We start from the raw sequence: 14,698 nt of genomic DNA, 5'->3' as shown, positions 1-14,698 counted from the left end.
ATACTGAGACAGGGCTGCCAAAGTCTTGAGATTGGCTTAAAAATCATGAAATAAAAATTAGATTTCGGTTGCTTTTTATTTGCCCTTTGATTTGAGAATGCAGGGTGCCCATGGCTCATTTTCAAACATTTCTCTGAAAACATGAAGGCTAGAAGCTTACTGTTTTTTAAATGAAAACTGGGATTCTGATGTAATCACTTGAATCTGAGCACTGGGGCATTAAGAAACCCCCCCCACCTAAATTTTCACAAGACTTGTGATAAAAATTGCAAGAGTTGACAACAGTAAGGGGCACATAAGCCTTATACTGGCTCTCTACACAGGGGAACTTTGCCCTAATGGAACAGAAAGACTTCTACTTTGAGGTCGGACCAGATGATCAGAGCAATCTCTTCTGGCCTTGTAATCTACAAATCTACTGAGCATGTAAGAGACTCTTCAGAGGCTGTGCACATGACTTCCTCGCTGTTCCCAATCCAGGGGAGCAAAAGTTATATAGACTGAATGGCATGGTACTGCAAACACTACAGCTTGGAATCACACTACTTCCCCAATGCTTGCATTTTACCTTAAAATGCAGAATCTGTGTACTACATTTAGAAAATACAGTAGTGCAGATACAGCCGCGATCCCAGATCCCTCCCAAAATGGCAGAGTAAAAAATCCAAACTGGGATCTGAATCTCGCAAATGAGCCTTTACCAGTTTAATGGACCAAACTAAAACCCCACGTTGGCAGCCATGAACCCTGAGGCGTTTCCAATCTGAATGCTGTGGCTTCAGCCCGCCTCTAAATGCAACACAGAGGAAGATTCTGCTAGGGGAGCAGAACAGAGACTACTTGAAATAAATAGAAGGCTTGGCTATGCAACCTGTACTTTTAGAGAAATACCAGGCCAGACCCTCTGATGGTGTAAATCAGGGTAGCTCCATTGATTTCAAAGAGCAATAATGACACAAAATCCCTTTGGGGCACTCTCACCACAGAATGAATCTGTTATATCAGATGTTCTTGCACTGCTGTCTCTATTACATGGTGGGGGGGCGGGCGGGGTGTTTCTTATGGAGCATTTTGGTCCACAGAGGCACTTTTGTCATAGTTATTTCTTCTGCAGTAATGCACTGAGGCTTCATTGTGCTAAACTCTGCACACACAATGAAGAGATTACAGTCTAAACATCTGATGAAAGGCAACATGTGGATACAAACAGCAACGGAAAGCACAAGCTACCAGAAATGCAGTAACACTATTTCCTGCTAATTATAGGCCACTACATAACACTTCTAGGGTATCTAGAAGGCTTCTCTCAACCCCTCCCCCTGCAAAAAAACAAAACACCAGTACTTTGCACAGCTGCTTCATGCCTTTCTTTGTCAAGTATTTCTCTAATGTAAATTCAGCCCTGGTCAGCTTTGCAGATGTCCCCCACACTGAAAAGGCAGCAAATGCATGAGAAGACAGGATGAAACCACAAAGCAAGATGAAAGGATTCTAGCAATGCAGGCATCAGGAGAGGCCTACGGCCAAGGAAAGCAAATAGACAGCACAGATGGCAATCTAACCAAGCAGCAACACCCTGTTATTTTTCATCTTTTCAAAGCTGTCCTTTCTGATGCAAGCAAGAACAATTGCTGCTGCACAGGTGGTGTGTAATCAGTGTGGGAAGGATTGGTAGTTCTTTTCAAGCAACTGACAATGCTTAAAAGTTTGAGAATCCTTGTCTTAGATTGTTACTAAGGCTACGATTATGTCATGGAGGTCATGGAATCTGTGACTTCCAGAGACCTCCATAATATTTTCCACTTCAGCCCCACAGAAGTGGGGCTGGAACTCTCAGCTGGCAGCCCTGCAGCTCCTAGTTGCCAGGCAGCAGGGGGACCCCACAGCTCCCAGCCGGGGATAGGAGTCCCCCAGAATGTGCTGAATGTGGCGGGGGGACCCCCAGCAGCTGCCCAGCCCCTGACCTCTCAGCTGCCGTGGGGGGACCCTGCAACTCCCAGCTGCCACAGGTGGCGGGGCTAACCCCGGAACCCCAGCAGCTGTGGGTGCGGGACCCTCCTCCCTCCCCATTTTGTCAGGGATATTTTTAATACAAGTCAGGGACAGGGCTTCCATGAATTTTTGTTTATTTCCCATGACCTGTCTATGACTTTTACTAAACATACCCGTAACAAAATCTTAGCCTTAACTGTTACTAAAGATGACACCAGACAGCGAGTCAGTGCCCAGTGATATAGAAATAGGTGGAGCAGATTTTGTCTTGGAAGAGGGTCATTCCTTATTACTCTCACGCATACTGCATACCCACCTACTGTCAGATGGAGAAAGCAGGATGTGACTCACTTTAGAGCAGTGGTTCCCAAACTTTAACAACCTGTGAACCCCTTTCACTAAAATGTTAAGTGTTCATAGAATCATAGAATATCAGGGTTGGAAGGGACCCCTGAAGGTCATCTAGTCCAACCCCCTGCTCGAAGCAGGACCAATTCCCAGTTAAATCATCCCAGCCAGGGCTTTGTCAAGCCTGACCTTAAAAACTTCCAAGGAAGGAGATTCCACCACCTCCCTAGGCAACGCATTCCAGTGTTTCACCACCCTCTTAGTGAAAAAGTTTTTCCTAATATCCATTCTAAACCTCCCCCACTGCAACTTGAGGCCATTACTCCTCGTTCTGTCATCTGCTACCATTGAGAACAGTCTAGAGCCATCCTCTTTGGAACCCCCTTTCAGGTAGTTGAAAGCAGCTATCAAATCCCCCCTCATTCTTCTCTTCTGCAGGCTAAACAATCCCAGCTCCCTCAGCCTCTCCTCATAACTCATGTGTTCTAGACCCCTAATCATTTTTGTTGCCCTTCGCTGGACTCTCTCCAATTTATCCACATCCTTCTTGTAATGTGGGGCCCAAAACTGGACACAGTACTCCAGATGAGGCCTCACCAATGTCGAATAGAGGGGGACGATCACGTCCCTCGATCTGCTCGCTATGCCCCTACGTATACATCCCAAAATGCCATTGGCCTTCTTGGCAACAAGGGCACACTGCTGACTCATATCCAGCTTCTCGTCCACTGTCACCCCTAGGTCCTTTTCCGCAGAACTGCTGCCTAGCCATTCGGTCCCTAGTCTGTAGCGGTGCATTGGATTCTTCCGTCCTAAGTGCAGGACCCTGCACTTATCCTTATTGAACCTCATCAGATTTCTTTTGGCCCAATCCTCCAATTTGTCTAGGTCCTTCTGTATCCTATCCCTCCCCTCCAGCGTATCTACCACTCCTCCCAGTTTAGTATCGTCCGCAAATTTGCTGAGAGTGCAATCCACACCATCCTCCAGATCATTTATGAAGATATTGAACAAAACCGGCCCCAGGACCGACCCCTGGGGCACTCCACTTGACACCGGCTGCCAACTAGACATGGAGCCATTGATCACTACCCGTTGAGCCCGACAATCTAGCCAGCTTTCTACCCACCCTATAGTGCATTCATCCAGCCCATACTTCCTTAACTTGCTGACAAGAATACTGTGGGAGACCGTGTCAAAAGCTTTGCTAAAGTCAAGAAACAATACATCCACTGCTTTCCCTTCATCCACAGAACCAGTAATCTCATGATAAAAGGCAATTAGATTAGTCAGGCATGACCTTCCCTTGGTGAATCCATGCTGGCTCTTCCTGATCACTTTCCTCTCATGCAAGTACTTCAAGATTGATTCTTTGAGGACCTGCTCCATGATTTTTCCAGGGACTGAGGTGAGGCTGACTGGCCTGTAGTTCCCAGGATCCTCCTTCTTCCCTTTGTTAAAGATTGGCACTACATTAGCCTTTTTCCAGTCATCCGGGACTTCCCCGGTTCGCCACGAGTTTTCAAAGATAATGGCCAATGGCTCTGCAATCACAGCCGCCAATTCCTTCAGCACTCTCGGATGCAACTCGTCCGGCCCCATGGACTTGTGCACGTCCAGCTTTTCTAAATAGTCCCTAACCACCTCTATCTCCACAGAGGGCTGGCCATCTCTTCCCCATTTTGTGATGCCCCTCCTAAAAATGAATATTTCCAGAGATTTTCTCCTTTACCCGAGTATAAATTATAAAAGCAGTGATCTTGGAAATATAAAGTTAGTTTTTAGGACATGCTTATTACACACTATTATTATTATTTATCATGACAGTATTTTTATTACATTATGAAAATGGCAACACGCTTCCAAGATCTGACTCCCATAGCTTGTATCACTTTGAATAAGCCTGTTCTAAGACAAGGCTCCTATGTTTCATCAAAGAGTATCAGATGTGAAACAGCATGAAGGTTTTTAAGAAGCCAACTCAAAGAATTCCTCCTACACAAGCATTCAGGTCTTGAGCAGTCCAGGCAAACACCACATGTTACAACAAAGCTTAAACTTGTTCTTCATAATAATTTTTAAAACAATACCAGCTGCCTATTTAATTTTAAAAACAGCAAAAAATATCCACCTCCCTTTCCATTTCTTATAAGGAGCCTTGAATTTAAATCTCATCAGTGTGATAGATATGCTTTCTTTGATCTGCTTAGCTCTTAGAAGTTTAGGGGCTCCGAGCTGCTGGCCCCATGCTGCCTCCGGGATCCCTAGGGACAACTCTGTCTGCCATTAGGGAATTTTTTCCCCCGACAGCCCCCTGTAACATTTCTTGAAGCCCCAGGGGAAACCATGTGCAAGTTAGCACCATGTAGGTTGCTACTGGTCACTGTCTCTTCCTCAACAACCCCAACTCAGGGGAGCAAGCTGCAGGGAATGAGAAGGCAGAACCCAAATGCATACAGCCCCAAGGCATTGCATTTGTTGCTTCCCAAAGGATAAGATTTGTTATACCTTAAGTTTACAAATAAGGCAAATAGAAGTATTTAATATGACAGGTTTATGTGTAGAAATCAACCACGCTACTGAATTAATGGAGAACTTGAGTTTGTTTGGTTTTCTTTAGTGAGCCTATCAAGTGACAAACAGTCCAGCAACCCAGAAACAACTGGGATAAGTGGCAACAACACTGAAAGTTTGATTTGGGATTTATCCACAACCATACAACATATTCAGCAGTATTGGGTCCGAAACCCCTCTGGTTTTCCAGGCTCAGCTCATCTGAATCTTTTGTTTTGATTCAACGTAAAAATAATTCTATTGATAATGGGCCCTGCAGAACTTAATTTCAAGCCTTAAGGAACAACATCCTTCCTTCTGGAGAAGTTTAGATGTCTTCTCCTCTTTCAACCCTTGTGAACTGTGTGTTATACAGAGGAAACTGAATATGCCAAAAAAAAAAGAAATGAACAAACAAAAACCACACCACACTGTCACTGGGAAAGGGTTCTGAGTCTGGGAAAGTAAAGTTAGACACGCCATATAAGATTATTAATTTATCTAGTCTGGCTTCCTGGTTCTAGCAGTGGCCAGTATCTAACACAGCAAAAGGAAGTGATCATAGAATATCAGGGTTGGTAGGGACCTCAGGAGGTCATCTAGTCCAACCCCCTGCTCAAAGCAGGACCAATCCCCAACTAAATCATCCCAGCCAGGAATTTGTCAAGCCTGACCTTAAAAACTTCTAAGGAAGGAGATTCCCCCACCTCCCTAGGTAACACATTCCAGTGTTTCACCACCCTCCTAGTGAAAGTTTTTCTTAATATCCAACCTAAACCTCCCCCACTGCAACTTGAGACCATTACTTCTTGTTCTGTCATCTGCTACCACTGAGAACAGTCTAGATCCATCCTCTTTGGAACCCCCTTTTAGGTAGTTGAAAGCAGCTATCAAATCCCCCCTCATTCTTCTCTTCCACAGACGAAACAATCCCAGTTCCCTCAGCCTCTGATCTCCCCGTTCTGATCTCCCCATTCCCAAATGCATCTAGCCATTTACACAATGAAATACATGGAAAAAGTTGTGCATCTGGAATCACCGTTACAGAAAGTCAATTTATGCCCTGAAACATAAAAGTTGATTATCTCATCTAGGGCCTAACTCAGCAAGGCCCTTAAGTATGTGGGTAAACTATCTGCATCTGAAAAGTTCCATATACATCAGTGGGACTAATCACATTCTTAAAGCTCCACAGATGCTTTAAGTGTGTTGCTGAAAATGGGCCCTCGTTTGCACAGCTACAAGAGTTGTTCGTAGTCAGAAAGTTAGCCAGCACTCTTAAAAAATACAATGGTAGTATTTGACTTGACTTTCTGCAACAGTGAGTTCCACAGATAAACTCTAAAAGAGCTTCATAAATGTCTGAGTGGGATAATTTTACAGGTTTGCTTCCAGTGACAGGGGGGTGTGCTCAGTGACTCAAGAGGTACCTTCTGATCCTACAACTTATGTTCCTAAAACTAATGCTTCAGCCAGTCACATTTAGGGGTCAGGAAGGATTCCCACGCCTGCTCCCAATGTACTTTGTTCCAGCCACATTCCTTTCTTTGAAACAGAGATGGCCACGGCTGGAGATGGAACACCAGACAGGGACAGCCAGTCCTCTGAGGTAGCACATAAGTCTCTTTTTCAAATGCTTGGCTGCTGTGTCTTGCTCACATGCTCAGAGTTATACTGATTGCCATTTTCACGGGCAGGAAGGAATTTTTGCCCCCGGTCAGATTGGCAGGAACCTAGAGGAGTTTTTTTCATCTGTCTTCCTGTGCAGCACAAAGTGCAGGTTGCTTACTAGGATCATCTGAAAAAGGAAAAGGAGGACTTGTGGCACCTTAGAGACTAACAAATTTATTTGAGCCTAAGCTTTCGTGAGCTACAGCTCACTTCATCGAATGCATGCAGTGGGAAATACAGTGGGGAGATTTTATATACACAGAGAACATGAAACAATAGGTGTTACCATACACACTGTAACAAGAGTGATCAGGTAAGGGGGGGCTCATCTGAGTACACCTCACTAAATCAATTCCCTGCAATTGCAGGGGCCCCAGACATTGGTGCATCACAGTCCCTCCTACTGTCTGTCTGTGGCACATAGTAGGTAAAGCCCCATGAGGGCTGTAATACTTCAGCATAATGCAGGTTATTGTGCACAGTAAAGGGTGGGGTTTAGCGGCCTGTGATGTGCAGGATGTCAGACTAGATGATCAGGGCCAAAAGGGACCACCTGAACTCTCACTCTGAAAGACAAATCAATACTTTAAATTTGTCTTTCTTTAATTTAATCTACTTGGTATCCATCTGCTTCTGTGCCCTATGCAATCAGAGATCAACCCCTCTTACAACAGCCAGCTGTTAAGTCTCTTTTCTGCTTCACAAGAAACATCATAACATAATAGTCTTTTATACCAATTCTTCCTGTTCAATGTACAACTTTTATTTTTTTCCCAAGCAAGGCCATGTACAGTATTCTTTGCTTCAACATCTCTCTTGTGTACTCCTGTCTGACATGATTTTCCGTCCTCACAGAGTGCCTCAGTGAACTACATTTAGGGTTGAAAGGGATAAGTTACACATGATCTACAGAGCTTATACAGTCCCTTCCTGCAGTACAAACTGTCTAACGGGCTGAAAGAATTCACCTTCCCTGAGACTGCATTTTCTATCCTGTCAGGAACTCTCCTGCTGTGCCTCCACATTAAGAGTATTGCACATTGATTAGGAATTGTGCAAGTCCTCTTCTGCTTGGCCTGAAAACTTGAAGTGTGTCTGAGAGGTTCTTTACATGAGTGAAGATCAGCTCCATAGTGTACTACTCATCCCTCCAGTTCTAGTCTGCAGTCACCTCCTGCTCCTTCTCTCTGATTGTCAAACCAGAGCATCTTCTCTGCTTGTCTTCAGGGTACAGCCTGTACAAGCAATTCCTAGGTCATAGGGTTGCCCAAAGTATATATGGCTGCTCTCTCCCCACTCCTCACCCTCTGGCTCCGAATTGATCAGCTACAGCTTTTTATTCTGGTGAATGCAAGCAATGTCTATTCAACTATCAAATAAGATACAGGAACGAACATAGTTTTGCACATTTTATCAATACAAATCATGTGAAATTCTATGCCACATCTGAGGAAGGAGATGTGGAAGGCCAGGAGTTGGAAGAATGCTTTAATTAATACACTATTAACATGTGCCTGCAGTTTTCCTGGTCTTCTCCTTAAGAAGCTGCCAGAGACACCACTACTGTGACAAGATATGCTAAGCAACCATCATAAGCTTGTCCCCCTCCCACACACACAGAAGATCCACTGTATAACCTGGCCGGTCATATTGGCTGAGGGGAGAGAAAGTGGATCTAACACCCTCTCCTTTAAGAAATATGAAATGGGAATGATAGATTTGTCTCGGCAAGGATGCTCTCCCTGAGAAGAATGCCATGCCACAAGAAAGTGAAAGGACAGATGAATCGGAGGACTATTATTCGACTTGTCCTTGCACCTACCTTTGGAGCACAGCTATTCTCTATTTTAATGTGTTCTGCTTTGACAGTACTAACAGAGGGACAAGTTAACCACAGAAGAAATATAATATAAGAGTACAACGGGATGTCTTTATTAGTTGGCTTTGATGCCCTGTGCCAAGGGTCCCTAACAATATTTCAGCAATCACCATACTCTCACTGGTTTCTGAATGCAGGAAGGACAGATATTATAACAGGTCTTCTCGGGGAATCCGATTATATCTATTGTTAACATTCCTTTGAGGTGTGCTTCATACTTCCCTACTGGGGAAGCCATATTTGTGCAGGATTCATTGTGTTCCTACTGAATTTGGTGGGATGTTGAGCATGGAAGGAAACGTTTCAACTGAGTGAAGCCTCCAGCATCTTTCAATTCTGTGCCACCTCGGCAAGTACTTTCTGTGAGCTAAGTCTATACAGACTAAGCTAATCAGTGATTAGTACCCTCAGTCTCAGCAGAAAACTGAATGTACATGGAAAGACCACCCGTTCACACCACAAGGTGGTCTCTGCAGTTCAAGTTTGAAACACATTGACAGGGCACTGCTGTTTCTTATGGTGTTCCTGTATTGTGCAGAGAGAGGACCGTACTTCCCAGAGCTGCTCATCCACTACCTTTAAATTACCACTTCATTCACTTTAAAAGGAGATGGGAGATCATTTGGCCACATGCAAGAGATCAGTCTGGGAGTAAACATGCTTCTCCTATACAAAAGGCTACAGATATATTGTGAAGAAGAGCCCTTAATCTGCAGTGTTTACTGACTTTTGGGTATTAAATACAAAGTATGAATGCTTGCCATTTTAAGAGCAGAAAATCTGGTTCTTCAACCCAGTTTAAGTAATGAGCATTTTGCTGCTGAACTTGAACATGAATAGTGCAAAGTGGGGGAAGGGAAACGACACCTAAATTGCATTACATTTTAAGATCAGCACGGTTGTCTTGCACTGAAATCAACACTATTAGCAATTATGGATGGAGAGAAATCTGCTTTTGGCCCAATAAAACCTTCAGAAGCAGTTGTTTAGATTTCATAAGATCTAGAAGATACTGAACCTTTGCTAAATAAAGATGTGGATTATGCTAAACATAAAATCTTTTAGATCATCCTATAGACATTTCCTCTGACATCTCAACAGATGCATTCACCATCATTCTGCAATTCTGAGTCCTATTACTGTATTATTTATTATATAACAAACACACCCAGGAAAATACTGAAGAGAATTTATCCAAAAGTGAATGGAAAATTATTTCCTATAAATATTCTACACTTTGAAATAATTTTAGAGTTCACAAGTCAAATAGGCCAATTTCTCTGACGGCCTAAGTAGGCAAAACACCATTGAAGTCAGGGGAGTTTCACCCACATTCACAAGCAAAGAGCTATTTGGGCCAAATTCTACAGCAGAATCTGACACAAATGAATAAGTGATGCTCAAATATTTTTCCACCTTCTGCAGTGTATCTTTCCTGCTATTCTTGAACTGGACCTTTCTTTAGAGATTTTGTATCACCCAGAATTCCAGATTCTTTTCAAGATTCAGACCAAAATTCCCCTCCTTATTACAAGCCTCTATGAATATGCTGCATCCTATCTTGAGCTCTCTCTCTCTCTACTCCCACCCTGCTCCTCTAGCACTGGCTTCTTCTGCCTTTCCATGTGATCTCACTATCTCTGACTCTCCTCCCTTCTGCACAGTCTTCCTGTAGCTCTCTGCTTAGCTGAGATTCTATTCTTTGAAATCTCAACTAAAAAACCCTTTTCTTTTCTCCTTCAGCTATGTCCCACCGTCGCCCCTTCAGTTACTATTTAACTCCTGTAAAATTGGATTATGCTTTGGATTGGAATACATTGGAATACAGGATGTATGAATGACTCCATACTAACTAAATATGTTGTATTATGAGGTTCACTAGAGACTAGATGGAGGGAGCTAAATACATTTTCCTTATTTGAAAGGAGCCAAATTCATTTTCTTTATTTGAATAACAGCAGTGCCAAGAGGAACCAATGAAGACTGAAGCCCTATTGTATGAGGCACTATGCAAACATAGTAAGAGACAGCCCCCACCTTGAAAAGCTTACCATCTTGTAACCTTCATCCATCCAACTGGAAGATGGTTCATTAACCATCTACACAAATGCATCTCTCCCCCTCCTCAGCTAACCCAACTTCAGTAAACATTCTTCAGTAAAGTTAAGACTGGAAACTCTAACTTTAATGATCGCATAATCAAGGAGACAGATTGCATGTCTCAGATGTGTTTAGTCAGTGTTTATACTGCTGCTCTGAATAATTTAATCTGAGAAGTGGACACGGCCCAATGTAATATATTTATAATGGAGTAAAGCTGCTTTAATGCACACCTATAAACAATTCTTTTCATTGTTGTTTTTTTTGTTGGCCTTTGGTGAACTAGCAGAAAAAGTGAAACGAGAATTCTTTAAAGTAAAATCTCTAATGCTCACCAGTGTGTTTTTTCAGCAATGAGCTGCAGATGCAACTAATATTTAACTGGCTAGCTCCCAAAAGATGTGGCCAGTTAACTGCATTCATCAGAAGCTATCCTTTGCTTCCTGACATGCATATTTAGAGTGTGCTACACTGCTGCATGCAGTCCTAATTCTCATCTACCCAGCATAAGTGATCTTCTGCATACAGGGGTCGAGTCACATCTGACAACCACTTTGCGATAAATGAATGTTTCCTATAATCTGGCTTTTAGAAAATGTTTTTCCCCACCATAAATGTAGGTTAAACTCTGCCCATGGGCTCAGGGTTTCTGCCCCACGGGGAGCACCAGGGCTCGGGACCCCAGGATTCAGCCCTGCTGCTCCCAGCTTCAGTCCCATATGGGGCGCCGGAGATCAGGGCTTCAGGGGGCATCGGGAATAGGGGCTTCAGCCCCGCAGCTCCTGGCTTCAGCCCATGGGGGGCACTGGGTTTCAGCTGTGGGGTCCTGTGGCCCCCCTGAAAGGGCCTGCAGACCCCCATGGTAAATAGAGAGGTAAATAGCAAGGTCCCACAAGGATCTGTACTGGGACCAGTGCTGTTCAACATATTCATAAATGATCTGGAAAAAGAGGTAAATAGGGAGTTGGCAAAGTCTGCAGATGATACAAAATTACTCAAGATAGTTAAGTCCAAAGCTGACTGTGACGAGTTGCAAAGAGTTCTCACAAAACTGGGTGACTGGGCAAGAAAGTGGCAGATGAAATTCACTGTTGATAAATGCAAAGTAATGCACATTGGAAAACATAATTCCAACTATACATACAAAATGATGGGGTCTAAATTAGCTGTTACCACTCAAGAAAGATCTTGGGGTCATTGTGGATAGTTCTCTGAAAACATCCACTCAATGTGCAGCAGCAGTCAAAAAAGCTAACAATGCTAGGAACCATTAGGAAAGGGATAGATAGTAAGACAATAAATATCATAATGCCACTATATAAATCCATGGTACACCCATTGCATGCAATTCTTGTCACCCCATCTCAAAAAAGATATTTTAGAATTGGAAAAAATACAGAGAAGGGCAACAAAAATGATTAGGAGTATGGAACAGCTTCCGTATGAAGAGAGGTTAAAAAGACTGGGACTGTTCAGCTTGGAAAAGAAATGACTGGATGGGGGAGGTTATGACAGAGTTATATAAAACCATGAATGGCATGGAGAAAGTGATAGGGACGTGTTATTTACCCTTTTACATAACATGAGACTCAGGGGCCACCCAATGAAATTAACAGGCAGCAGGTTTAAACAAACATAAGGAAAGTATTTCTTCACACTATACAGTCAACCCGTGGAACTCATTACCAGGGGATGTTGTGAAGGTCAAAAGTATAACTGGGTTCAAAAAAGAATTAGACAAGTTCACAGGAGGATAGGTCCACCAATGGCTATTAGCCAAGATGGTCAGGGATGCAATCCCATGCTCTAGGCGCCCCTAAACCTCTGACTGCCAGAAGCTGGGACTGGATGACAGGGGATGGATCACTTTATTATTTGCCCTGTTCTGTTCACTGCCTGAGGTATCTGGCACCAGTCGCTGTTGGAAGACAGGATACTGGGCTAGATGGACCATTGGTCTGGCCCAGTATGGCCATTCTTATGTTCTCATTCAACCAAGTTTTTGCCAAAGCTAATCACTATTATAGATACTGTATGCAGTTCATGCCACAAACAGAACAAGAAGCAGCAGAAATCTCTCTCAAATCTACTAGTAGGTGGAAGCAGTCTCTGTATTACCAACTCTCCTCGCTCCAAAGACTTCTGTGTTCACTTCTGTCTCCCACAAATCAAATGCCTTCATTTCTAAGGAAATCTGAACTCATGAGCTAATAGGTCATCAACTTAATTTTCTTTTTTCAAAGAAGCAATGCAAATGTCAATCCCATCTCTATATTAAATGCATATCACTGCTTTAAAGTTACACAAATGTATACACTAGCAAAGGCAAAGAATTTAAATGTTAAGTTATTTTATCCTTACTTAACTCCATGAAAAGTATGGTCCAAACTGTGTCCTCAGATATGCTTGAGAATTAGAGGAATCCAAGATATCCACTGGAGTTCTCTTTAAAGACCCACAAGAGTTTTATATTAGTACGTGATGTTTAATATTTTACAGTGCCTAGACAGGGGAGCAGCAACCTTTCTTGCTTTTGTTAGTTAACACGTCAGTCAAAAATAATGTTACTGTAATATATTATTTGGAGCTTAACTTCGCTTGGGGGTTCTTTTTACATTAGCTTAAAAAATATATACTTCCTCTAGCTCTGTTTTAATCCACAGTGTGGTACAGGGAGGTTTGTTGAAGTGCACTTTTTTTTTCTTGAATCTTCATTTATTTGTTAAATATAGACTTTTCTCCGATACTTCTCATCAACATTAATGAATTAAGCCTGACAATCAAGAATAGAAACCAGTGGGGTTGGGCTAGCAAATATCAAATTGGACAAGATACCAGTAGCAGAGTATGGTAACATCTCAGAGCTCACATATAAACCTATAATATATAGTATTCTATTTGATTGCTGTATTTTTTACGTACTGCAAGTTTTCTTTACATGACTTTTTTTTTGCTACATACACAACGTATCATTAACGCTGTGGACTGATGTTGGAATGACTCCCTATAAACCACTATGACATCTCACACAGATCATTCTATTAAAATCTCCATACCATGCATTGCCATAATACATCAGATCACTGCAGTGAGCTCTCAACGTTTACTTTATCAAAGACCTGTGTGGCAGTGTGTAGGACTGAAGATGGCTTTGTGGTAAGGACAAGGGTTAAGGAGCAGAGTTCTATTTCCAGGGCTGCCACAGACTTCTTGTGTGATCTTGAGCAAGTCACTTAATCATTTTGGTCCACAGCTTCTTCCAGCTGTAAAGTGGGTATAATAATACTCCCATATTCCTATATCATAGGCCATGTACATGTTAGGACACACAGGCTGAGCAGGATCTCCAGCTTCTAACTCCAGCAAAGCAGCAGAGATTCCCAAGGCTACATTGTATAACCTGCCATGTTGTTCTGAAGATCACAAAATTATCAGGGGAGAAGAAAAAGGACAAAGTGTTCATAATCAGTCACATCCTGCCTTCCATAGGTCTTGTTAGACACCATTTCATTTAAGTCCAGGCAATTATCCAGTTACTGCATAAATACAAGCCATGCCTTCTAAGGACTAAGGTATGAAAAAAGCCAGTGCCCTGAAAGAGGGGAGCTATCCTTTATCCTAATTAAATCAAATAAAGCTTTCAGCCAGTGCACAGGACAGATATTTCTATACTCCGGCCTGAAAGGCAATGATTGAACAGCCAGCCCTACCCTGCTGCTGCTCTTGTGCAGATGCAGCGAGCTCTCACTCTTCCCGAGAAGGGGTTGTTCTCTCCCTCGTGACTAACACGCACGGTACCATCGGCCCGAGGAGCGATTTGTTTAACGAGGCCAAAGCGCAGTCAGGTGGCAGGAGTCGGCAGACCGACCGCACTCTCTCAAACTAACCCTGCAGATCCAGCCTCCCCTTCCAGGGGGTTTCGGGCGCCAGGCCAGGGATGAGCAAGTCAGCCTGGCTCTCCCGCACGCTGCTACGCCCGTTACCCCGCCCGCTAGTTACAGTCGGTGCTCGGGACATCTGGGGCCGAGGCCGGGGCACAGACCACAGCGGGGAGGGAGCTCCGCGCCCTTTGACCTGCACAGGGCTCGGCGGAGCTGAGCGATCCGGGCTCTCTTGCAAGCAGCCGCCCGGGAATGAGAGCTGCTCCCTTCCCGG

The 14,698-nt window shown here is 43.4% G+C and overlaps 1 protein-coding gene across 1 annotated transcript in view; it reads right to left on the bottom strand.

Moving 5' to 3' along the window:
• Positions 1–14,698, bottom strand: part of PGBD5 (piggyBac transposable element derived 5) — a 93,144-nt gene that overhangs the window by 77,779 nt on the left and 667 nt on the right. The window lies entirely within an intron of this gene.

This window comes from Eretmochelys imbricata, chromosome 3 (assembly GCF_965152235.1).
Source record: "Eretmochelys imbricata isolate rEreImb1 chromosome 3, rEreImb1.hap1, whole genome shotgun sequence".
NCBI lineage: Eukaryota > Metazoa > Chordata > Testudines > Cheloniidae > Eretmochelys > Eretmochelys imbricata.
This window is presented reverse-complemented; position numbering and strand designations above follow the sequence as displayed.